The following is a 25483-nucleotide window of genomic DNA, read 5'->3' as shown; positions in this document are numbered from 1 at the left end:
ATAGAAAAGCCAGCTTGTCTGCTGTTGTGACTTTTAGCTGATTTTGTCAGTGTTTACAAACAAGATCTACTGTATTTCTGTTTGGCTTCAGTTTACACTCATTTATTTTGTTCAGCCAAGATTACGTTGCAATGTGTGGATGCCACAATCTTGGTTATCTAAAACCTTGAGCCTTCTTTCGGTAATCTATACTGATTAACTTTCTTTTGATGTTCATTCCTTCTTTAATTTTCCATCCCTCCTGAATCACACTAAACTACGTAGTTCTTACAAATTACGAACTTTTCTTTGGGGTTTGTGTTGACTAAAGTAGATACAGTCTTTCAGATATATTTAGGTGAATTTGTCTTCTCTTGGTCTTGTTGAGGTTTTTTAAACGTCACTTTCTAAGGTTCATTCAGTCCCTTCATCTGTAAGGTGACTGGTGACTGCTGTCGGGGATCCAAGATGAGCAGCCCTGCTGGTTAGTTGCTGCCCTTGTGGAGGTTATGTTTCAGAAAGGGAGATAAGCCACATCACAAGTACCAGCTTTATGTGTGAAATGCTGTGAGTTTAAACAAAATGTTATAATCCATGGGGTGTCAGAGGTGGTGGGGGTGCCCATCTATTTGGGGAACTTGGGAAAGATGCCCCAGTACACCATGGGGAGATGCTGGGGGGCTGTTAGCATGTAGGATCACCCTCATTATCTGGACAGTCATCTCCTTTAGTGTCTGAGTGGGAAAAATACACTGTCCTTGGAATGGGGTGGGCACTAAATAGACGTGCATTGAGTGAATGAGTGAATAGGAATGAATCAGTACTCTCTTTGGGCTGACTTTTACTTTGGGGCGATGCCATCATTGTTATTGGAAATAGCCCTGAATCTCCTGGCCTTGAGCGTTTTAGGATGGAGTCAAGGGCACATTTGCTGCTTGTACACGGTCCCCTGAAGGAGGACCCAGAGCAGAGCAGGTGGTTTATTTTTGTCTAATGGGCTCAATGATTTGTGTAAATTGTTAGGTTTCTGCTCTGTAACGGCCCCTGGGGAACTTGGAGTCAAATGTGTGGTCACCGTTGGCAAATTGAGCAGACCTCGTCCCCACCTTTACGCCTTGCTCAGTTTTGTGGCCCTGCCCTTGTTCGCCTTCACCCCTTCTCATCTACCACTCCTTTTGTTTTTGAACAAAGTGAAAATAGCTTTGCTTTTTTTCTAATTATGAAAATATTACATGTTCATACTAAAAAATAACAGCATAAAGAAGGAAGTGAAAATTACTTGTCCCACGTCTGAGGGATAACCTCCATCAGCGATTGGATGTCTGTCTTTGCAGATTTTTCCCATGTATGTATGTCTCTGTGTCTAGTTATGTGTCTGCATAGAGCAAATGTACTTTTAACAAAATGGAATCATATACATCTATTTTGTAACATAAGTTTTTCAATTTAAAATGCCTTGAGTGGACATCTTTCCATGCCAATAACTATAAATATACATCATCATTTAAATCCATGCCTGCTTCTAATCTGTCGTTTTGCTGAATTTTATACATCTTTGTAAACCTGCTTAAATCCTTTCTAGAACAAGCCAGGGTACACTTAAAAAAATTAAAAAGACATGTTGACAATCCATTAAAGCTGTTGTTTGCTTTAGATGAATTACTGAAGGAAAGAAATGGTGGAGGAGACCAAGATCACAATTAAAATTGGGTAATTTGCAGTGACTGTGTAATTTTGGGTGAGTCACTGCTCCTTAGTGAATCTTCGTATGAACGTCAAGGATTCATCGTGGTTGCTAAGGGTGGTTCGTGGACCAGGACCCAGCTGCTCAGGTTGTTTCTGCTTGTTTGGCAGTATCAGGGCAGGGTGATTCTGCTTTAAGACCTGGATGAGGAGCGTCTCTGCCAGCAGAAAGCACCCGTGCCCACACCTGAGCACCCCTTCTGCTTCAAAGCCCTTTATCTGGTGGGGATCACACCCCCTCCTTCACAGAATTCCCTTGGCGAGAGGATTAGCAGGGACATATATACAAGAAGGATGTCATATTTCCTGCTTTAGCTGTAAAGCGATTAAAAAAAAGAACACCTGGATAAATTCTGTGACATGTCACTTCAGGCAGCATCAGCATCTGAAACCTTTGGAAAAAGGCTTCCCTTTGGTACATGGAGTGGGGATGGGAGCTCCTTTTCCATTTGAAAAGAAAAACTTCCTTCACCTTTGTCAAAAGTTGAAGTGAACAGCAGTCAAAAACAGATTTACAATAGAGAAAAAGCATTTTTCAGAATATTAGAAATCTCAGATGTTGCAAGTCCTCACCTTCTAGGGCTTGAGAGTTAGACTTTGTTTTTTTTCCAGTGTGAAAATAAATTGAGCACAAAGAAGCGTGGTAAGGAAATGGGGCAAAAAGCTTCTAATTTGCGTTGGTTTTGGTACACTGGTCTCTAAGCTCTGCTTGTTATGTGTCTGCATTTCGAGGTATTTGCGCATGCAGGCTGCCCCCGAGTTGTATTTATAGGTTTGGAGGTGAGCACTGGCATCATGATCCGGTTTCCTAGCGGGTTCGCTTTGTGTGGGAAGAGTGTCAGGTTGGAAGCCTCTGCTGAATGTACGATGAAGTCTCCAGTAGTTCTGCCACCGGGGGCTGTTAGTCATATGGTATCATTCTGGTAGAATTTATTTAAATTATATTTCAAATTAGCTTGTTAGCATAAAAATATGCTGTGGGGAACACATTTAGACATTTGTCAACGACTAGAGAGATTTTTTAAAAAACGTTTTTATTCACAAGCCTGGTTGATAGTCTTATTATTATTCCTCTGAGGAACTGGGGACTGTGGTGTCCCCACCCCGTGCAGAAAAGCTTAGCATAAGGCATCGCCACCAGCCAAAGCGGTTAGCCTGAGAGCCGTGCGTTAAGAAACCGTTTATCTTACAGGTGCCTCCCAGCCAAAGGAGGGCAGAACTGAGGCTGGGTCCCAGCTACTGGAGGGGCTCTGGCAGGCTCCTCCAGTGAGGGACTGGCCAAGCCCATGAGCCCTTTGTCCTCCTTCAGCTCTTGGGGGGAATCTCATCTGTGGGTCGTGGGGTGGGGGTGTCCAGAGGGACCCAATTAGTGAGGTATCTTGCAGACCCCACTGCCTGGGCATTGGATCTCTTTTGGGATCTTTAATTGGAAAAGCTTTTAATTGAAGTTGTTCAGATAAATGGAGAATAGGAGAGTTGGTTTGGTTTCTGTTGTCCTGGGGGAGGGGGGTGGTGGAGAAGGTCTTCATGGGGAAAAGGAATGGAGCCTGTTCTGGGAGGCTCCAACGGGCAGGAAAAGGAGCTCCCAGTGGAGGTGGCATCGAGGCACATTTCAGCTCAGTTGGTGTGAGGAAGAGCTCTCTAACTCCAAGTGGACTGAAGGTAGAACTGACTGTCTCACCAAGTATGAGCTCATTGTCATGGAGAGCCACCGGTCAGGAGTCCTGAGGAAGATGGTTAACTATAGGCAGGTCAAATCCCAGCCCCCTTGGCTGGCTGTGTGAGCGTGGACAAGTCATTTTCTCTCTCTAAGCTTCACCGTCTTCATCTGTTAAATTACTGAGATGATTAAATAAGAAAATGTGCGTAAAGCATTTAGCACAATGCCTGACGCATGAGTACTCAATAAATGGTGGCCAAGTTTATCATCATCATCATCATTTCTACTTTGGGTGGGAGGCTGGAGTACCTGCTCAGGGATGGTCCATCCCTCATCTTTAATCCTCTTGGGCACTCCTCAAGTCCTCGGCTGCTCGCTCCCAGTCCTGAGCAGTGCCAGAGTTGGTTCCTTGTCATCAGGTGACCCAGACAGTATGAGGTTTGCCCTCTGAAGCCTTGCCTCATGTCGCTAAGCCTCTCAGGTAGTGGGTGGAGGAGTGTTACCAGCCTGAGGATGAGGAATGTCAGCAGAGCTGACCCACGTATGACAACAAGAAACCAGGCTTCCAACCAGTTGCTTTCACAGAGAGGTGCAAGTGTGGACCAAAAAAAAGAGGGCTTTCTCCCTATGTGGGCATTAGACTAGAGATTTGTGTTGCTGGTCAGAAAACTCTTCATTTGATTATTTGTATATTCATTCACTCATTCATTCAAGAAATAATGGCCATCTACCTTGTGTCAAGCACTGTTGTGAGTGCCTGAAACACAATGATGAGCATCTATGGCCCCATGATGCATACAGTCTAGTGGGAGAGGTGGACATCAAACAAACATTACCTAATGGATTAATATGGCGGGATATGGCACCAGGGGCCAGTAGGTTTCAGATTCTCACATCTCTAGACTCCCACCCACTCATATGCATCTGAACTCCTTTCTGATCACTCTTCATCTGTTCATCAGCTCCTGTATCTTTCTTGACCCTTTGACCAATGACCATCACCTGGCTGTTGAGCGCCTTCTCTGGACCAGGCACCAGGAAGACAGGTTGTTAGAACAGAGTCCCTGCCCTCCTGAGGGAGATGGATGGTGAGCAGGTAATTAGGGCAATGAGATAAGCCTTGTCGTTGAAGTATGAACAATGGTAAAATGCTTAACTCTGCAAGAAGTTAGAGAAGACTTCTTGAAGGAAGTGACCTTTGAACTGAGTCTTGAAGGATGAGTAGGAGTTTCCCAGGCAGGCAAAATGGGAGGATGGGGAGACATTTAGATGGAGAGAGCTGCCCATGGTAAACAGTGAAGTATGGAGGTGAATAACAGGGACCTTGGACTCAGTCCTTGCTTGGCCGTTCACTGGCTCTGTGACCTGGAGCAAGATACTGACCATTGAGCTTCAATTTCCTCATCTGTGAAATGGGAATATTAATAGCACCAATGTCATAGAGTGGTTGTGAAGATTAAATGAAACACACATTTTGATGTGCATTAGCTGTTAATAGTGGGCGGCGAGGTGAGAAAGATTGTGGATTACATGGTGAATGTGGAGGGGGGGGTCGAGAAGGTATAGGCATAAAAGAAAGGCCTTTGTGCCCAAGTGTTGGCACTTAATCCTGTGGGTGGCAGGAAGCCAGCCACGGGTGAGACTGGAGGTAGGGAAGCAGTTAGTCCTGGTATCAGAGAATGAGGCCTGACCCGGACAGTGGCAGGCAGTGTATTCGGAGAGGAAGAGACGACTTGGGGTAGGAGGCAGAAAGAAGCATGCTATATGCCAAGAAATTTGGGTCAGTCTGTAGGCAATGAGAGAACATCTTCAGTTTTGAAGAGAAGAATAATACCTGTATTAGGAAAATTATTCCAGAGATAGTAATGATGGGTAGCATGGAGAGTTAAGAGCCTGGAGGGAAGAGACCTCATAGGAACTAGACCCAGTCTAGGCAAGAAATCTTGAGAGCAGGAGGGATGGAGGAGAGGAGACAGCAGATATGGCATGGATTTATGTAATGTAAACCTTGCCCTGTTCTGTAATAGATCTGAGGCAGCCTCCAGGAATGTGCATAATACAATAAAATAGAAAAACATATGTAAGGCATCTTGCTGAGGATGAGAGGGTATAAAGCTTGAAAGTCTTCCCTGTGTAGTTGCTAAATTAGGATACAAATTAAGCTATCGTTTAACTTAGTAGGTTGGAGTTACTATGCAGAGTGCAGTCTGTACAATATTTCATTTAATTCTGACAGCAACTCCCACTTCGGTAGTTGGAGAAGCTGGGCTTGAGACGTTTAATAATCTGCTCAAGAACCCAGCCAGGAAGTGGCAGTTGGGAATTAAGCTCGAACCTGTTTGAGAGCAAAATCCATGTTCTTAAGATGCGCTTTCTGGGGGCCAAAGCCCCCATGAGAGTCATGTGGGAGGTGGACCACAGCTCTTGATTGTTGGAATGAGAGAAAGGGAGAGGCTGAGTTGCCAGCACTTCGGATGTTTCTGACTGTGTGACTGAGCTGTTTGATAGTGGTGCCGTTGACTGAGATTGGGAACATAAGAGGAGATGTGTTTTTTGGGGGGGAAATGATGAGAGTTGAGTTTTGGGTGGATGTGGTAAATTTCCACTTGTGGTGGGTCATCCATGAGGTGGCCTCTGTAGAAATTCAGCTCTAGCGCTCAGCAATTAGGATAGAGTCAGAGATACAGATTTGGGAGTCATCACCTGAGATGAGTGGGTGGGTCACCCAAGGAGAGAGGGGGTCAAGAAGATGGAACTCTGGGAAAGGACTACAACTGAAGGGAAGGAAAAGAAGTCGTGGATGAGACTGAGAGGTGGTGAGAGTGAGAGGAAGGCTGGAGGAGAGAGATGTCGCAGAAGCCAGGAGAGGGGAGGCTGAAAAAGGCTGTTTGCTTGAACAGGGGCAAAGCCCTCAGAAAGGTCAGAGTAGGGTGGGGGAAACCAAGGTGCACACTGTTAATGCTGTGGGGGTGGCAGTGTTAGGACACTGATGGATTTTAAGAGCAGCTTCAGCCAAGTGTGCACAAATCCATTTGCAGGTGATTTAAGGAGTGGGTATGTGGTGAAGGAATAGAGAAGTCTGGCTGAAGATGAAGGTGAGCTTGAGTGTGAGTCAGGGTAGAATGGAGGTTGATTTTTGTTTCGTAAGTTGAGTGTGTTGGGAGACTGAGGACAAAGAAAAGGAGGAGACTGAAGATATTAGAGAAAGATGAGAGGCACTGAGATTGGAGGCAGGAGGGAACTAGAGCAAGAGCTTTAGAGAAGTAAACTTCCAGAAGGGGGCTGGGAGGCTCGTCCTCAGAGACCAGGCAAAGTCCAGGTACAGAGGCATTTTGAGGCTGTGGCGGGAAGGGAAATGAGGGAGCTGGGTTGGCGACCTTTTCTTTCTCAGCGTGAGCTAAGAAATTGATCTGAGAACCAGCCAGTACATCAGGAAGAAAGGAAATGGATTGATACAGCTGGTTGTGGGAGTTGGGGTACGGAGTTAGCTGGGGCAAATACAGATTCGTGTGCAGCCTTGAAGGCCCAGTTGGAGAGTCAAGAATGTGAGTTTGTAAAGGTGCTAGCCGCAGCTAGATAACTCGCCAACATGCCAAGCGACCTGGGAACAGGAGCAGAGGTAAGCAGTCCCAGACTCAGATGGTGGACACGCAGAGATGGCCACCCTGTCAGACTTTGAGTGCTCCGCCATCCACAGCCCTGGGGGATATTACGTGGGAGGAGGGAGAGCCTGCTACATCCCCATCGGTCACCCTTCTGCCCTCACTTCTCCAAGTAGTCAGTCATTGTTCTGTTGTTAATAATTCTTCCAGACTCTTTCTAAAAAATGCATTAAAATTCTTGCCAGCACGACCTCTTTGAGTAATGAGATCTGTAAGTTTATTAACCTCTGTGAGAAGTGGATTTCTTTGCTCCGTGGGAGCGGATAATCTCTTGGAGGGAATGAACATTAATGTGCTGACCTGGAGGGTGAGCTTGACGCCTGGGGGCAGAGGTGGTGAGGCGGAGGCAGCTTATCTGTGCCCTCTCCCCTCAGTCATCTGATTGAATGTGTGTCCACTGGAAGATGGGCCCATTACTCTGCACATCACTCTCCCCTCTGCCCGACTCAGTGAGCCCTGCCGTGGCCCAAAGTTGAGATGGCCAGAGAAACCAAACCGTAACAAACCCTTGTTTCTTTCAGTGAGCCTAATTCTTTAAGTATGAGAAGAGGAAAGGAGGAGATAGGAGCATTGAGTCTTATGCAGACAAGAATGTCTAAACTGTGTGTCCATGCACAGAGGCCTGGGGATCCACTAGGTTTGGGAGGGATGTTAGGATATTTGCTATATGACCACGTTGAAACACATCCTCTGTCGTCCCAGTGTTGGCCTTCAAATCTGCACATGTATTCGATAGTTGACATAAGCTACTTGCAAGGCGTCCAGCTAAATAGCAATGATTCATGACTTCGTCTTCATTATTGGCATTTCAAGTCTGCTATAACCTAGCCTGACTTACCTGTCTTCTGTGTATCCTGAATACTTCGCCCATGCCCATCTATATTGTTTATCACATAAAACATTTAATTATAACACAATGTTATGTCAACATATTATCGTACTCTGCATCTCCCCCACCCTTGCCAACCAGACCAGCACTGTCCAGTAGAAATATGAGTGCCACATCTGTAATTTTACATGTTCTAGTGTCTGCATTAAAAAAAAGACAGGTGAAATAAATTCTAATGTATGTTAACCCAGTATATTCAAGATATTATCATTTCAACATGTAATCGGTGGTGAGTAAATCACATGGAGTGCTATGGAATGTACATTCCAGTGAGAGAGACAGACTCCGCTTGTCTCTGCTCCCCTGGCCCCCTGCCAAAAAAAAAAGAAATCAACCAACCTGTAAATAGATCCGCAAATAAAATAACTGCAAGTTGTGCTCAGTGCCATGAGGGAAAGAAGCAGGGGCTGAGACAGACTTGAGAATGTATGGTGATGAGATGCCTCTCTGCAGAGGTGACATTTAAGCTGCTACTTCATGTGAAGAACAGGAACAGAGCATTCTAGGTGGAGGCAGGAACAGGTGTAAAGACCAAGAGTGGGAAGGAGCTGCCTGGAATGTTTGAGAAATTGAAATCAGACGGTCGTGGCTGGATGGCAGCGAGTGAGGGGAGAGAGTGCAGGCTGGGATTGGAGAGAAGTAGGCAGGGCCGAGGTCGGCTGTGGTGAGGACTATGGCTTTTATTTGAGATGCACTGAGGTTGAATCAGATTGAAAGATTTTAACAAGGCTGTGACACCATCCTTCTGTGTTAAGAAGACTACTCCGGTGCTCTGCGGAGAATGGATTGGAAGGGAACAACAATTGAAGCAAGGAGACCAGTGACAGGATTCCTGGGTTTTGAGTCACAGAGGGTGCTGGCTGAGGCCAAGAAGGTCACAGCGGAGAAGGAGAGAAGCAGACAGATTATGCAGGTGGTTTGGAGATGGATTTGTTAGAACTTTCAGAGGGATTAGATGTGGGGTAAGGGTAAGGGCGAGGGAGGAAATAAAGAGGACCCCTTTGGTTTTTGGTTTAAGCAACTAATAGATGTGGGGAAGCCTGGAGGAGGAGAAGGTTAGGAGTAGGGTGGGGGAGTCAAAGTCAATTAAGCTTGAGATGGTGAGTGGAGCTGGAGAGAAGGCAGTTAATTATATGCATCTGGGGCTCAGCAGAGGACAGACTGGAGATAGATTGGGCTAGGTCAGGATAGAGAGAGGGTAGGCAGAGGAGAAGAGGGCTGGGATTAAGCCTGGAGCACCCACTGTTTAAGTAGCAGTAGAGGAGGAGGAGCGAGGAAAGAAGATGCAGGAGGAGTGGCTAGTGAGGGAGGAGGAAACTGGGATGATGGCGTCAAGGTGGCTGATGGAGAAGTGTTTCAGGGAGGAGGACTTGAGCCTTGGTGTTGAGTGCTGCTCAGAAGTGGGCCAGCACTAGGCAGCGTGGCAGCTGCTGGTGGCCCTGAGCTGAGCCCAGTCAGTGGCAAGGTGGAGCCAGGAGCCAGGTGGGTTAGAAGATGAATGGGAGTCTGGGAAGGGGGTCTTGTGGGGATGTGTGGACCGCTTTTTCAAGAAGTTGACTGTTAAGGGAGCAGAGAAATAGGACAATAACATGAGAGGCCGTAGGTAAAGAAGAATGTATTTAAGGTAGATCTCCAGCGTGCATGGATGCTGATGGAAATGCTGCCTGAGAGAGGGGGCGTGACAGAGGAGCCTAGGCCTTGAGAAAGTGACAGGGGTGGGGTTCGGGGCACCAGAGGAAGGACTGTCTCTTGGAGGCGGGAGAGGGAGGCACCCTCTCCTGGAAAGAAAAGGAGGAGGCCGCAGTGGCAACAGATACAGGCAGGCTGGGGTGTGGTGGAAGATGCGTAAGTTCCAGTCCATGGCTCCTGTTTTCTCCATGAAGATGAGGCAGGGTCATGAGCTGAGAGCCAGGGTGGAGGACGGGTGTGGGAAGTTTGAGAAGCAGAAGGTGTGAAATTGTCTGGGAGTGGGTGGCAAGCCTACTAGAGAAACCCAGGCTTGTGGGCTATTGCAGAGTGACAGTTTGAGGTCAGAGAACATGAATTTAAAGTGAAACTTGTCCACCCAGTTTTGCGCTGTTACCCAGTGGCTTGAGTGTGGGCATGGAGGAGGCAGATGGCAGGATGCATCAGGTTGGGGTTTTGCCAGGCTGAGGAGACAGGATATTCTCATGGGATTGGTAACAGTCATAGACGATGGCATGGGCCGTTCGAGCAAGAGAGTGAAGCCAGGAGGTGGCTGGTGGAGAGTGGGTAAGTCAGTGGATTGGAGATCTCTGTGAGGTGGGAAATACCTAAGGGAGTGAGCTGGAAGGATGAGTGGGTGGGCAGGAATCTGGGGATTGGAAAGTCACATTCCGAGGTGGTACATTCCTGGAGATGAGGGGTCCTGAGTAAGGCCATGGGAGAGCGTCGCTGAAGGGGCATGGGGAATAAGGTGTTTCAGTGGAGGTGCTCAAGGAACTGAGCCTGTTGTGTTGGGGGTTATCCATGTGGATGGTGACAGTGACAGGAGGTGGGTGGAGGAAGAAGCTGGGCTCGGACCTGAAGCCCCTCATCAATGGTGGGAAACGACTTGGAGGCTAGGGGGGAGGCAGGTGGCTGGAATGGCCTGGCCACCAAGGGCATGAGAGAGCCACGTGTGGGGAGTGGGGGGCACCACAAGGACACCAGTCCCCTGTACTCCCTTGTGTTCTGCGTATGTGGGAGGTGAGAGGAGCACATGACCTGTGTGTGTAGCTGGGCAGTGCTGTCCTCAGGGCCCAGCCTGGTTTCAGTTAGGGCATGAAGGTGAAGGGAGCATTCTGGCTGGGCTGCTGGTGCCTGCTGATTTCAAGAAGGATTTCAGTGAGCCCTCAGAGGATTTGAGAGTATAGGGAGGAGGGAAGGCCTGGCTCAGATTTGTGAATGAATAGAGCAGGGAAGACCCAGGAGCCTGAGTGATGCTGGGTGACTAGGAAGGTGTGGTCTCCCGGCTCTCCCTGCGGTAAAGGGATGGGAAGTGTTCCTCTCTTGAGGTGAAGAGTGGGGCAGATCTTTCTGAGCATGCCAAAGACTTGGGGATTTCGAGTTGATGGTGAGCTCCATGTGGGTCAGCCCTGGTGATGTGGTTGTTCCAAATGCTGACTAAAACTTTGAAGACCTTAGTCCAAGTATGAAGTAGCTGTAATAAAGGAGACGATGGGTCTGCCTCGGTCTGCGTCTAGAATATTGTATTGGGTTCTGGGCACCAGAGTTCATCCAAATTGAGATGTGTGGAAGGATATTTGGAGCGGCCAAAGCAGAGCGGGAGGGGTCTGGACACGTGTTCCGTGAGGATGAGTTGAAGGGAGGTTTCTTAAAGTGGGATCTCTAGATGCAGTTCAGGGGTCTGTGAACACCCCTCCCCCTAAACTGTACAGAGAATTGTATATGTGTATGTGCTTTTCTGGGGAGGCTGTCCTTAGTTTTTATCAGATTTTCAAAGGGGTCCTTGACCCAAAAGCGATTAGAACCACTTGTTTAAAGGACTTGGGCGTATTTATCTTAGAGAAGGGAGAACTCGTCCAAGAGCTGAGGGCAGGGGGAGGAGAGAGCTGTTTCCACAGCTAGCTGCTGTTTGGGAAGGAGGGTTTGCTCTGTGTGGACTCAACTGGTGGAACTCGGATCAGTGGAGGGAGGTAGAGGGAGCCCGGATCTGGCCCCTTGGGTGTCTGAGGGAACCTGAGAGCACTTGTCGCAGGTGGGGTATGCACAGGGCAGGTGACAGAAGGAGGTGGCCTCTGATGCTTTTGATGCAAAAGCTTTGTCCAAACCTTCTTGTTCTGAAGGGTAAACGGCTTTGGATGTTGCCGGGTTTTCCTTGTCCTCAGGGAGGCTGTCTTTTGCGCTGAGCTTCCCTGGGAACGATGAAGCCCCTGCAGGTGCTCAGCTGTGCAGCTCTGGGGTGCAGAGGCCCCTGAAAGCCTGCTCGCCTTTCTGGAGACAGCGCATTAAACGTAATCTTAGGGAGAGGGCCCCTGCTTGTCTTGGGCCTCCATGGACTCCGCCGTAGTGTGGGAGTGATGTTCCTCATGGTGTTGCCTTGGGTGTGCTTGGCTCCTCCCACATCTCATTCAGGGTGGCAAGCTCACCTTCCTGGGCCCTCAGTCACCCACCTAGACGGTCTGTGGCGTTGGAGTCCTTTCGGTGATGTGGAGTAGGGTGAGACAAGCCCTGAATTGGGCTCGCAGGCCTGGGTCGAGCACAGCGTTGTCTCTTAGAGGGGGCCCTGTACGCCCCCGCACCCAGTGTGTTCTGAGTGGTGGCTGTGCTCCTACCTTGCTTTGGCACCAGCAGAGTCTGATCTGCTAAATTTAAAAGTATCTCCCTTGGGACACAACTGATGATTAATCGAGTTTGGCTATGTCAGAGCTTCCTCTTTTTTTTTTTTCCTTCTCTCAGTTTTTTTAAAGCAGGCATACCTCACCAAGGATGGAATATTCTGGAAAACTGGAATTGGAATTCCCACAGCCTGATTGAAAGCCATATCACTTGCTTCAAGGGAGGGAGCTAAAAAAAGCCACTCCTTGGCTTCTCCCATGAATTTTAAATGTTTGAAAGCTTTGCCTACAAAGGAAACAATGTCTTATTCCTTAAATAATTAAGTAGAGAACATTGAGAATGGCAGTATCGTCCAGGCCTGGTCACGCTGTAGCCCCTGGGACCCTCTCTCTCAAGGGGAGAGCTGGGGTGGGTGCCTGAAGAGGTTGTCCTCGTAGAAAAATTGATACAGCTTCCAACAGCAGCCTTTCAAGCATTTTGGGAAATTGGCACCACCATGGAAGTGTCATGAAAGGCAGTGAAGGTGGCATGTGATATAATTTAAGTTTTCCTCTGAGAGGCTGCATCCATCAGCTGTTTGTATCAGCCCGGTGAATTCTTAATTGGTCTTATTTGTCCCTTCCCTGCCAGGTGACTGCCCACGTGAGATGACTGTGGCCTTGAGCAAAGTCTCTGTCCTCCCAAGCACTATAGTATTGGCACTGGTTTCTGTATGTACTTGGTGGAAATTTCTGGAGAATCTGTGCAGGGAAGAGAAGGCTACTTTATCTTCTGGTAGAAGATCTTCCCCTCAGGAGCAATGGTGGCGTCTCGGAACTGGCCGATTGTTTCCCAGATGTTTGCCCCTTCTGTGATTATACAGGATCCTTATCTCTGAGGCCACAGAAGGGTATGCTGGACAGACATAAGGTCATGCCCGATGGTCATTGTGGTGTCTTACTTGATTTTTGTAGAAGAGTGAGTTCTTCCAGGGGGAAGGGAACTAATATTTATTGACTACCAATATGCATTATTTCATTTAAGCTTCATGTTTTATGGATGAGGAACTGGAGTTCAGAGGGGTTAAGTTACTTGGTTAAGGTCACACAGTCAGGACAGAGTGGGGCTGGTGGTTATATATGTTGTCCAACTCTGAGGGAAGTCAGTCTGAGGTTCACACTCTGTAAGACTTTTTCAATTCCATGAGGAAAACAACTTTTGTTTCAAAAAGACAACTTGAGGTCTTAAAAAAAAGCAGAGATGTGCCTCAAGGAAGCTCTGTTAGCACACCTTTCAAGGGGCTGGGGTTAAAAACAGGGATTTGCTCTGATGCGAACACATGGCCGTTCACACAGCTGTCTGAGTTTTCTACGGATTTCTTTTGCCCAAAATCCACTGAGCCATTCCTTTGTCTTCCCTCTCATCCTTCCATCTCCCAGTTTCTCCCTGGTCCTTTTTTCTCAGATTTCAGTAGAGGTTCTCAGAATGACTTACTTCTTCAGTCTTGGTGAATTATATGTTACAATCACATCTATTAAGACATTATTCAGATCATGTAATAGAAATCTAAATCTTGAATAAGTAAACCTGTTAGGCTGGGTCTATGTGTGATTAGTTATATCAATATTAATCTTGACGCAGCAGGGTTGTAAGCTCTCCAGAGCCCACGTTGCTCACCCTACCTTTGGCTGTGAATCAGAATCTTTCCCATACTTCTCAGTGGTTCACACTTTAGGGGGTTACTTGCATTGTTTGTCTCAAAGATGCACCAGAGCCCCCCTTTTTTTTTGGCCAAGTGATGTAGCTGCTTTGTCACAGCCAGGGCTCTCCTGGCTGTAATAGAAGGACGCCCCGTTGGGAACGTGAGGGGAAGATGCTTTAGTGATGTGGTTTTCAGGACTGATTTCCCAATGAACAGCAGTTTCGTTCCGTAGAAGTTGGGGGTTTCAAGCCCCTCCCTCCTAGGTGAGAGGTCAGACTGAGTCTGAAGTAGTGAAATTTCTCTCCGTGCATCTTACAAAAACTGATTGTTTGATTTATTTTTGTTTTTTTTCCTGGAGCAAATCTCTTACCCACTCATAGCTAAACCAACCTAGTGAGTCATGAGTGCACCTTGAAGAGGAAGTCAAACTGAAATTATGATCTGAAACCTAGATAGGATCTGGGTAAGTGTTTTTTGCAGGAAGAAGTTCATGGTTGAGGGTCTTCTAGGTCATCTGTTTTTAGAATGAAAATTTTCAGGTAGCCTCTGGAACTGATCTTGGTAACAGGTAAAATCAGTTTCCCCCACACCCATGGGATCAAATATTTGCATGGCGGAGGCAGAAACCACTGTGTCTGCTCAGACCTCTGTGTCTAAAGGCTTCTGATGCTTCGTGCTTGGGCTTATCAGAATCAGCAGCTTTGTTTAGGTCACCTGCATTCAGGTGGCGGCCAGTGGCAGCAGAACTGCATCCCAGCAGTCCAGGTGGAGGTGACCCTTGCAAACAGCAGATTTAGCTCAGCAATGCACTTCTTACATCCTAAGTTTGCTCCTTCATTCACTCAGTTAAATAACATTTATTGAGTACTTCCAGGGGTGACTAAGATGGACTTACCCCTGTCCTTGTAGAGTTTGCAGTATAGCAGGGAAAGTGGATATTGAATAATTACAAAAATAATTCATTATAATTTGTTCATTCAACAAGTATTTGTTGAGTATCTAGTGTGTGCTCGGTGCTATTCACGGTGTTGGGGATATCAGTGAACCAGACAGAGAAGAATTCCTGCCTTCTTGAAGCTTACATTCTAATAAAACACACAATAAATAAAAATATAACAAATAAGTAAATTTTATGGCATGTTAGAAGGCAGAAAGTGCTGCGGGAAGCAGAGGCAGGTAAAGGTGATTGGGAGTATGGGCTGGCCGGGTGGGGGGTGTCACTTGTAGAGAGTGGGATGCATGAAATGAAAATTACAGATGGTTGGAGTTATTGAGAAGTGGCAGGTTATGACAGGGAGTTGGAGAGGTGGAGGCAGAGGGAGAGAAGAGAAGTTCAGGCAGCTGAGAGGCCAGCTGGATCATCTATGTGTGTATTGAAATGATTGAGAATCAAGACCAGAGTAGTGTAGGAGAGAGGGACTGTGATCAGGGAGCTAAAATCATTGAGAAAAGAAGGGGAGTGACACGGGCACTGGTGGTTGAGGGCAGCAGTGAGGGGTAGTAGGTGACAAAGTCTGATGATGACAAGAGATTCAAAGCCCAGGAATCTCAGAGAGGAGGGAAGAGAGTTGCCTGGAGGGGCAGTGAGGAGCCCACTGGTCCGGCCGTGGAAAGTGCTGTGAAGGAGAGTTACAGGGTGCCTTGAGGATGGGTAACAGGGGTGTCTGTCCTGGAGTGGAGAGGCTGGGGAAGGCTCTTGTGATAGTGTGATTTATAGTAAGAAATATATGTTTGGTCTTCCTTCCTGTTCCTGGCAGAGGGCTTCTAAAACCCTTGGAATCTCCTGGGATGAGAGCCATAAGGATGTCTTGTGTTATGTTAATGAAGTGCCTTTTGGAAAGCACCTAAGGATGGGAGGTGGTTGCCAGGGAGGCCAGTCCTATGATTAGAGGGTTGGAACTTTCAGTGCCCCCCACCCCCAGTCTGTGGTGGGGAGAGCGACTGGAGGTTGAATCAATCGCCAGTGGCCAATGATGTAATCAATCATGCCTGTGTAATGAAGGCTCCATAAAAACCCAAAAGGATGGGGTTCGGAGAACTTCTGGGTTGATGACCATGTGGAGGTTGGGGGAGAGTAGTGCGCCCAGAGGGCATGGAAGCTCCATGCCCTTTCCCCATACCTTGCCCTATGCATCTCTTCCGTCTGACTGTTCCTGAATTATATTCTTTTATAATAAACTAGTGATCTAATAAGTAAAATGTTTCTCTCAGTTCTGTGAGCTGCTCTAGCAAATTAATCAAACCCAAGGAGGGGGCTGTTGGAACGTCCAATCTCTAGCCAGTCGGTCAGAGCGCTGGTGACAACCTGGACTTGCGATTGGCATCTGAAGTGGGAGCAGTCTTGTAGGATTGAGCCCTTAATCTGTGGGATCTGATGCTATCTCCAGATAGATAGTCTCAGAATTGAGTTGAATTGTAGGACACCCAACTGATGTCTCGGATAATGAGAATTGAGTGCAGAATCTTAGCTTCCCTGAGGAAGTACAGTTTGAGAGGGTGGCTGGTGGGTAGATGTGGTCCAGAGGAGGTCAAGAGGGAGCAGGAACTCTCTAGGGCTACACATTCAGGAGGAGGCCTGGCTCATGGGTGGGGGTGAGTGTGGATGAGGAGCTTGAGAGAATAGGGGGTTTCCCAAGGTATTTATTTAGTGCTGCGGTAGGAAGAGACCTGTGTGGGTAGCTGGAAGCTGCAGAGAGACCCAGGGAGGGCCGGATGGAGATTCCCTCTGGCCACCCAGGAGATGGGCTGTTGAAGCACCACATTAGCCAGCTGCTGCCTGCTATCCCATCTTATTGATCTGGTGGTTGGTTGATCAACAGGGTCCAAACAGGCCCAAGAGGCACCTTTAGGGGCTGTGAGCCCTGGGTCAGGAACCTGAAGGTTTAGGGAACTCAGGAGGTATTTTCTGAGCTCTCTGACTTGGGGAAAGGCTGTGAGGATGCTGTTGGTGAGCAGGATTTGGATTTCTGGATCATTCTTTAATGCCTGGGATGACAGCCTTGGTAAGGGATGGAAAGGGTGAACCTGTTTGCCCAGAGACCGCAGAGCTCCTCAAGAGGGCTTCCACCTGAACATGGTGGGGAAGGCGAGGAAAGCGGCTGAGGTGTCTGGGGAGTAGGGTCAGTAGAACCAGGTGTGGGAGATGGCTGGGACACTGTGGAACAAGTGTGAAGGGAGCCTGAAGCATGTGTTGGGTTTAGGTCGCTCAGGGGACTCTTGCTTAATAGCTGTGTGTGGCCTTGGGCAAATTACTTATACTTTATCCCCTTTCTGTTTTCCTCTGTAAAATGAAGACACAGACTCTGATTTCTCAAGGTTGTTGGGAAAATTAGATGAGCTATGTCTTTCAGTGCCCAGCACGACCGCAGCACGGGACAGATGATCAGTACATGCCAGAACCTCCAGAAAGTACCTTTCCTGAGGTACTGCTGACACCTGGCTGGAGTGGGTCTCAGTGTGGCTGTATGACCATGGAAAGGCATTTCCTATTTAAAAAACAGATCTTTTAGGAGAGGAAGACAAATTGTACTGAAGATGTAAATGTGCATGGAAACGTGCATATCCGAGGATGGAGGCTTGAAGCAAAGCACTTGGAGAAGATAAAAATGAAGTGGGGAGAAGTCTACACACAAGCCATCTGGCCCTTTGGAGGAGAAGGGCGATGTGTTCTTGGTGCATGGGAGCAAGCACGGGCTGTTCTGGGGCCAGACTCCGGGCCGGCACACCTGGGCCCCAGCTGTCTGACACCGGCTGGCTACCTCATTCTGCTAAAAGTCGAGCATCTTCTCCCTTTTCCGAAAGGGAGAAGAAACTATAGAAGATCCAGTACTGTACCGCACATCTGATTCATCATAACCTGTTACCCACACAGCAGCCAGAGCACTCTGCAAAGTGACAGGAAAACATGTCATTCTTCTATTAGTCATTTGTTTCTATCTACTGAACACCTACCAGTACATTTTCCTTCCAAACCCAAAGAAGCATTAAGGAACTCTACTGGGTGTTTGCTCCTATCTACTTTTGTTCTGTCTCTGCGTGTACCCTTCTCTCTCTCTCCTGTGTTGAGACATGTTTTCTGGGTGCCAGGCTCTCGTTGTGACATGGTGCATAAAACATAGTCATGGCCCTTGAGCTCACCCTGGTAGAGCTGTGCTTTCCAACCTCTTTCAGGCCAAGCAGGGCACATTGGGAAAGGTCATTTGTGCAAACGCTGGGGAAAGGGAGGAGGTTGCAGATGAGGAAGCCATAAGCTGGGCCTCCAGCTGCCCTGGTGCAGCCTGGAGCTGAGAGTGTCAGTATATCTTCACATGTCCGTGTGTGTGTGTGTGTGTGTGTGTGTGTGTGTGTGTGTAAAACGTTACCTAGTAGTCCTGCTGTAGAGAGAGGTTCTCACTGCTGTCCACAAGGATCTACTGATGGCCTTGTGGAATTTCACACGGTCCCATGAGCTGGCAGCTGATCACTCTGGGCCCTCTGTGACTTGGGTTCACTCAAAGCTCTGGCCACAAGTTCGATCACTTCCTCTATTAAGGGGCTGCAAGGGCTCCAGAAATGAAGACCTGATCCCCGCCCAAGGGGGCTTATGGCCCAATTTAGGGGTTACAACACACCTATAGCTACCCAAAGACAAGGCAGAATATGGGCCACAAAGGAGGTACAGAGAGCTGGGCGCCAGGGAGAGAGTCTAGTGTGGTGGTGGAGCCGGGTGCCTCTGATGGAAGAGGTGACTAACTTGCACTTTGCCTTGAAGGACGTGGGATTCTGACCAGTGGTGGTGGGCTGAGGAGCAGGTGGACATGAGCAAGAGGCATTCCCGGGGGAGAGCACAGCTCATCTGAAGGCTCAGATATGGGGTGAGCAGAGACTTCTGTTTTGTGGAGCCTGTAGGTTTGGTACAGGGATTGATGGGGAGGAGGCTGCAAAGTCAGGTAGAGACAAAGGCTGAGTGAGGACTTGGATTTTGGCTCCCGGGGCTGCCTTCACAGCCTGTATGTGAATAGCTGTCAGGGTGGACACCTGTGGTTGGTTTGAATGGGACGTGGCTGAAAGGGCGTAGTACAAGGGAATCAAGCACAAAAAAGGCTCCCTTCACTCGTGTATTGCCTGTTTGAGGTCCACAAGGGTAACTTTCGATTGAACGTGGCCTGTCTTGGCTCCTTCTGAGCCAGCACACATGTCGCACCGTGGGGCTCTTCAGAGCTGTGGACGCAAGCTATTTTTGTGCTCTTTCAAATGCCCGTGTTTATTTTTAAACTTGAGCCTTTGTAAGGCAGGTATGTATCATGCAGGCTTTGCTTTTGAGTAAAAAGGTTCTCTTGGGCTGACGGCACCAGCAAAAGATGTTCTTGGTTTAAAGTTGTACATTCTTTTCATTTAATGCCTCAATGCATATATTCCAGCATTATAGGGAGGGCCACAGAATTTTCTTTAAATTTGCTTTTAAAGAAAATCCTGGAAAGAGGAAACCCACATGCAGTTGGCCACTTCCTTAACTCATACTGGCAGATCTGTATCATGAACAGTGGTGCTCAGACAAGGAAGGTGGTCTGTGTTTCTCAGAGATGGGGCAGGTAAGGGAAAAGCTGGGATGAAAGTCTGAACCCTGCCACCCCTGCCCCCACCTCCCACCAATAGGAGCCCATGGACAAGGGGCTTAGAATAGAATGTCTTATTATCTTTTAAGCATATGCAAGTTGTAACTGAAGAATTAATGAGATTAACTTAAAGTTCAAGATGGAGGATTCAACACATGTGCTTACTTATACTTTTCCTCCCCAGAATCCATTAAAATGGTAATAAAGAGTTTATTAAAAGTATAATCCTGTGACAGCAAAGTGAATGGGAGGGAATTGGCAGCAGCTGAGAGATTGCAACAAATTTCTGGATAATAGAAAGCAGTGGAGGAATGGCGATGTCAGAAACATAGCAGAGGAGACCAGAGCCCAAAGTACAAGAGGAGGGGGTCCGTGAGGGTGGGAGTAGGGGCCAGTCTGCCCTGGAGAACTCCAGAGAGCCTCTTAACCAAGCCCATAGGTCCAGCTCAGGGCCGGAATGAGAAGTGATGCTGAAAGCTGGAAGTTTAATTGAAGGTCTTAGGGACACCGTGTTTCTTAGGGAAAATGAGGACAAGCAAACTTCGCTGGCAGAGGCAAGCAGGGAGTGTGGGTGCTGGCATTCTAGAATAAAGTCTTCCTTGGTCTGGCATGGATCCTGGGTGGCTGGATGGTATTTAAAGCCATCGTATTAGGTAAGATCAGCTAAGGAGAGATCTTGGAGCACTCCAACACTGAGGAGTCAGGAAGAGGAAGAACCAGCAAAATAAACTTCTCATCAGGTAAAATGGATGCTAGACAAAATAGTGAGGCAAGGCCTTCAAGATGCTGAGTGAAAGTCATTTTTTCCCCCAAGGGAATATTCTCCCTTCGCTAACATCTGTTGCCAATCTTCCTCCTTTTTTTCTTCCTACTTCCCCCACCCCAACCCCCCACCCCAAAGCCCCAGTACATAGTCGTATATAGTTGTAAGTTCTTCTATGTGAGCTGCCACCACAGCGTGGCTACTGTCAGACAAGTGGTGTGGTTCCATGACTGGGAACCAAACCCAAGTCGCCAAAGTGGAGTGCGCCAAACTTCAACAGGTGGGCCATCAGGGCTGGCTCTGGGAGTTTTTTTGTTTTGTTTTGTTTTGTTTTTTTGGTAAGGAAGATTAGCCCTGAGCCAACATCCGTTGCTAATCCTCCTCTTTTTGCTGAGGAAGATTGGCCCTGGGCTAACATCCGTGCCCATCTTCCTCTACCTTATATGTGGGACGCCTGCCACAGCATGGCTTGATGAGTGGCGCATAGGTCCATGCCTGGGATCTGAACCTGTGAACCCTGGGCCGCTGAAGCAGAGCGCACAAACATAACCACTATGCCACTGGGCTGGCCCCAGGAAAATCATTTTTTAACCATTGAAAAAAATTTTTCTATCCAATGTGGTAGACTGAAAGATGTCCCTCATAGATATTATGTCCTAATCTCTGGAACCTCTAAATGTTGCCTTATTTGGTAAAAGAGTCTTTGCAGATGTGATTAAGGTAAGGATCTTGAGACGGAGAGGTGATCCCGAATTATCCCGATAGGCCCTAAATGCAATCACAACTGTCTTTGTGAGGGAGAGGCAGAAGGAGATTTCACTACACCCGCACAGAAGAGAGAAGGGATGTGAGGACCTCAGCAGATAGAGAGATTTGAAGATGCTAAGCTGCAGACTTTGAAGATGGAGGAAGAGGCCAAAGAATGAATGCAGCTCTGGAAGCTGGAGAAGCTGGGAAACGGATTCTGCCCTGGAGCCTCCAGAGGGAGCACGGCCCTGCTAACACCTTGGTTTCAGCCCAGGGAAACTGATTTTGGACTTCTGGCCTCCACCCTGTGAGAGAATGAGTTCCTGTTGTTTTAAGTCACCGAGTTAGTGGTAATTTGTTACAGTAGCCCAAGACACTAATCCACCAGCCAAACCGGTCAAGTGTAGGGAGAGAGTAAAGACAATCACAGGTCTGCAAGGACTTAAAGTTTACTTCCCGCTCATTTTGAGGGTCTATACCAGCAAAACAAGGGTGAATACTATGAAGGAGGCAAAAAGAGACTTGGTGGCTTCTGGGAGTCTAAAGTAAAGAACTCCAGATGGACACCTGGGAGTGGGCATCAGAAGCACCCAGTCCAGATCGGAACTGAAAGTCGTTGGCTCCAAGAATAGTATATTCAGGACAGAGACTGGACTGGATTCCAGGCAATGGACAGAATGAATAGGGAGACATTAGGGTTACAGGAGATGTTTCTTTTCTCAATAGGAAAATGAAGGCAATAGAAAAACTCCACAAAAAAATAAAAATGACCGCAAGCATGATATATTTCTAATATGAAGCACACTAAGATACCGCCTGCTTTTGGACAATTGGGGGAGTGCTAGAGAGGAGAAGCTTCTCTTTGACCTTGATGCTAGGAACTTTTTCTTGGAAGAACACTTGGCTCTTGACCCTGGAACTACACAGAAAGAAATATAATTCTGGCACATTTCTTGGGTCTGCAGGGAACAATATTTATGTGGTCATAATAATATTCTCTTTTTTAAATGGTAGAGGACGCTTGTGTTAATTTATTGACTTAACTTTTCCTGGTACTAGACATTCCATTTAATTCCTGGTTGACTTTTTTTGTAAATAATGCTGGAATCTGAGGTCAATTTGATCCATGAAGCCTCTTTGTTGGAAGAGTTGGAGAACTGAGTTGTTAGACTGGTAATGTATAATTATGTATAATGGGGAAGGCCCCCCCAAGTGTAAGAATGATGGCTGAATTCTGAAGGGAGGTGGTTGATTGGCTTATCTAGACCATCCCCCTTATTGTGCCGGGTATCGGGCCAACAGGCTAACTTGCTCTTGGTCCTGCCTGATCCTGTATTGATGAGCAGCCTAGTGCTGCTTCCCTGAGCAGGGGCCTGTGGGCAGAAGGGGTTGAGGGGTGGGGCAGACATGCTGACTTACAGGTCTGGTACAAATGGGAGAAACCTGAGCTTGTTTATATGCCAACAGTAAGAAAAGCAGCAGAGCCTATCTGGTGAGGGGCAGGGCCAGGTAGTCAGAGGCCTGTGGATCATTCTGATGCACCTGGAGCTGGTCCTCTGGGGGACAGAGCCATGAAAGGCTTTGAAGCTGGGTGGGCAGTTCCTTACTCCTCGAGATTGGAGGAAGATTTTTCTCTTGGTGCTGTATGAATGATATTTGAAGGGGTGTTAAGACTCAAGGCAGATGAACTAGTTAGGGCATCCTATGAGACTTTGAAACACTATTTAAATGGCTGTAAAAAAAAAATGTCTGAATGGTTTGTTTTAATTCAAACCAAATAGAAGTGGAAATAATAAGAATTGTGAAGTTTTAGAGGTTCATATCAGAAAAAGCCCGGAGCGGAGCACTGCAAGTGAGGGGTTATGATAAATTAAAACAGCATTTTTCTTTTCTTTCTTTTTTTTTTTTTTTTGAAAAAAGTAGTCATGCCAGTTCTTTGCAGAATCATTTCACGTGGAGCCAGAAATCGTTCAGAGCCGGAGTGGTCTCTGCCGAGTGTTTTCATATTCTAAACATACATATGTTGTACAGAGCGTCTAATTATTCTTGGGGATAATTACTGTCAGGTTCCAAACTATGTTCAATGAGCAGCAATTGGTGTTTATTCAGCTCTAAAAAGACCATGCAAAGGAACAGTAGGTTATAGTGTCTGCCTAAAGAGACGTTTTGCCATCCAGAAACATCTGCTTTCTATTTAAAGCACTGAAGAAAGAATGGGAGTATATTTGAAATAGACTCTCTAGGCATTGAACACTAAAGAAAGAAGAATAAAATTGGGCATGAAGGTAAGTTTCTGTTCTCTGATACATACTCGCTTCAGCTTTTCCCTGCTGGGAAGGAAAGGTGGCCTCCTGGGTTGGAAAGTTCTGCTTCTTTTGAACTTTTCTATTTATACTGATTTGCACACTTAGAGGAACTGGCTTGTGTGTCTGTCCTAGTTCCAACTCTTACTTTCTCAGGTGAGACAAGATACTCTTTCAGAGTTGGGGTCTACCTTTTGAATTTTCTGGTGAGGTTTGTGGAGTACTCTGAGTTTGCTGATAAAGATCTAAAGATTTGTTGTCCAGGTTGCCTGAAGTCATCCTGTGACCCTCAATTTTCTGTGTGGGTGATGCTGCCCATGCACAGTCCTGTCCAGTGGATTAAATGAGAACATATACGATCTACTTGGTGTGCAGTAAACTTTCTCTGAAGGTCAGTGTATTAGTTATCTGTTGCTGTGTAATAAATGGCCACAAACTTAGCAGCTTAAAACAGAGCACATTTTTGTGGGTCGGGACTGCAGGCATGGCTTAGCTGGGTCCTCGGCTTCAGGGTCTCTCTTAAGGTGTCATCAAGGTGTCAGTCAGGGCTGGGGTCTCATCCGAAGACCCAAACTGTGGAAAGATCCACTTCTAAGCTTCCAAGCATTTGTTGGCAGAACTTTACTTCCTCGAGGAGTGTTGGACTAAGGGCCTCAGTTCTTCTCTGGCTGTTGGCTGGAGGCCACCCTCAGTTCCTGCAATGTGGGCCTCCCCAACATGGCAACTCACTTCATCAAAGCCGGCAAGAGATAGTCAATCGAGAGAGCCTGCTAGCAAGACAGAAGCCACAACCCTATGTAACCTACTCGCACAAGTGACATCCCATCACCTTTGCGACATTCTGTTGGTTAAAAGCAAGTCACAGATCCCACCCATGCTCAGAGGGAGGGGCTTACACAAGGATGTGAGCACCAGGAATTGGGGATCATTGGGAGACACATCAGAAGCTGCCTCTATAGACAGCTGTTATTTTAGGAAGAGAGTATAGCATAATGATTAAGAGAGAGGGTGTCCATGGCATTTAGAACTGACTTCAAATCTCAGATCTGCCAATCTGCCACTTCCTAACTGTGTAATGTAAGGCAGGTCTTTGGCCTCTCTGAGCCCCCATTTCCCTACCTGTACAGCACGTTCCCCACAGGATCTTTGTGATTCTAAATGAGAGATCACATGTAAAGCCTGGCAGAATGGTAAGTAGCCAGTAAATATTAGCTACTGGCTTTTCTTTTTATCCTTGTCTTTTTTTTTCTTTTTCTTTAAATACCGTGAGATTTTTGAATTTTAGAAGAATGAAATGCAATCCCCTCAGTGGTATCAGACTTGGTTATTCATGTGGAAACCCCAGTCTGGTGGTAGTTTCCTGGGCACAAAGCTGCTGCCAGGCTAGCTGTACAGGTCCTCCCTGGCTTGCTCAGGGCCTCGGGACCAAGGAACACAGGTCTTTGCCCTCAGAAGGGCCATGGCTCCTCCCATAGGGCCCACCCTTGGAATGGGGCTAGTGGAGTCCCTGCAGCTCTCCTCCTGGGCTCTGTGCTTCTCCCTGCGCTGGAGCAGCTCCTTCCCTTGCAGAGGCCTGACCGTGGTGACTAGGGCTGCAGCCACCCAGAGTGTGGCCAGCTGAGCCCACTGTGCTTGCCCAAGAAATCGCGTTTCTCATTGGGGTCTTGAGGGCAACCCGCGATGGCTTCAGTCCACTCTAGAGCTGAGCAGGCTGATTGGGAGATGGGGCCCTTTGGTCTGCATGCTCATGCTGACCTGAATCATGCCCAGCTGAGGACTCACTGCACTTGCTTATCCCTGATCAGAAAGCTCTGCCGTCTTCTCTTATCTCTCTGTCCCACTTCTTCTGTCTCTTTTGCTTTGCTTTCTTCACTTTCTCACTCCTGTTGGCTTTCAGGAACATACAGTGCTTCTAGAAGGTCACTGCTTGGCCATGACAAGCTGCCCTCTGTCCTGACCAGAGCTCCTCTTGTCTCCTCTCACCCGTCACCCATCCTTTGCACCCAAAGATCCTGTTCTTGGTCCCACTGCTGCCCCCTCAGGCTGTGGGAGGACATTCTGGAGTCATTCTGTGTCATTCACAGTCAGCCTGGTATTCTGGAGCAGATATGCCAGCTGTAGGGTCACTTCGTCCATTTTTTTCTAGATCATCTAATAATG

At 47.4% G+C, this 25483-nt stretch overlaps 1 protein-coding gene across 3 annotated transcripts in view; it reads left to right on the top strand.

Annotated features, from left to right (window-relative positions):
* The window catches only part of HOMER2 (homer scaffold protein 2), a 70655-nt gene that overhangs the window by 5396 nt on the left and 39776 nt on the right, over positions 1 to 25483 (top strand). Inside the window, exon 1 of one of the 3 annotated variants that reach the window (XM_058542547.1) lies at positions 23647 to 23714. The exons of the other annotated variants lie outside the window; for them this stretch is intronic. The gene's annotated coding sequence lies outside the window, so the exon portion shown is untranslated. Of the gene's footprint in view, positions 1 to 23646; positions 23715 to 25483 lie in introns of those variants that run through there. 3 annotated transcript variants of the gene reach the window in all.

The sequence above is a fragment of the Diceros bicornis genome, chromosome 5 (assembly GCF_020826845.1).
Source record: "Diceros bicornis minor isolate mBicDic1 chromosome 5, mDicBic1.mat.cur, whole genome shotgun sequence".
NCBI classification, from domain to species: Eukaryota; Metazoa; Chordata; class Mammalia; order Perissodactyla; family Rhinocerotidae; genus Diceros; species Diceros bicornis.
This window is presented reverse-complemented; position numbering and strand designations above follow the sequence as displayed.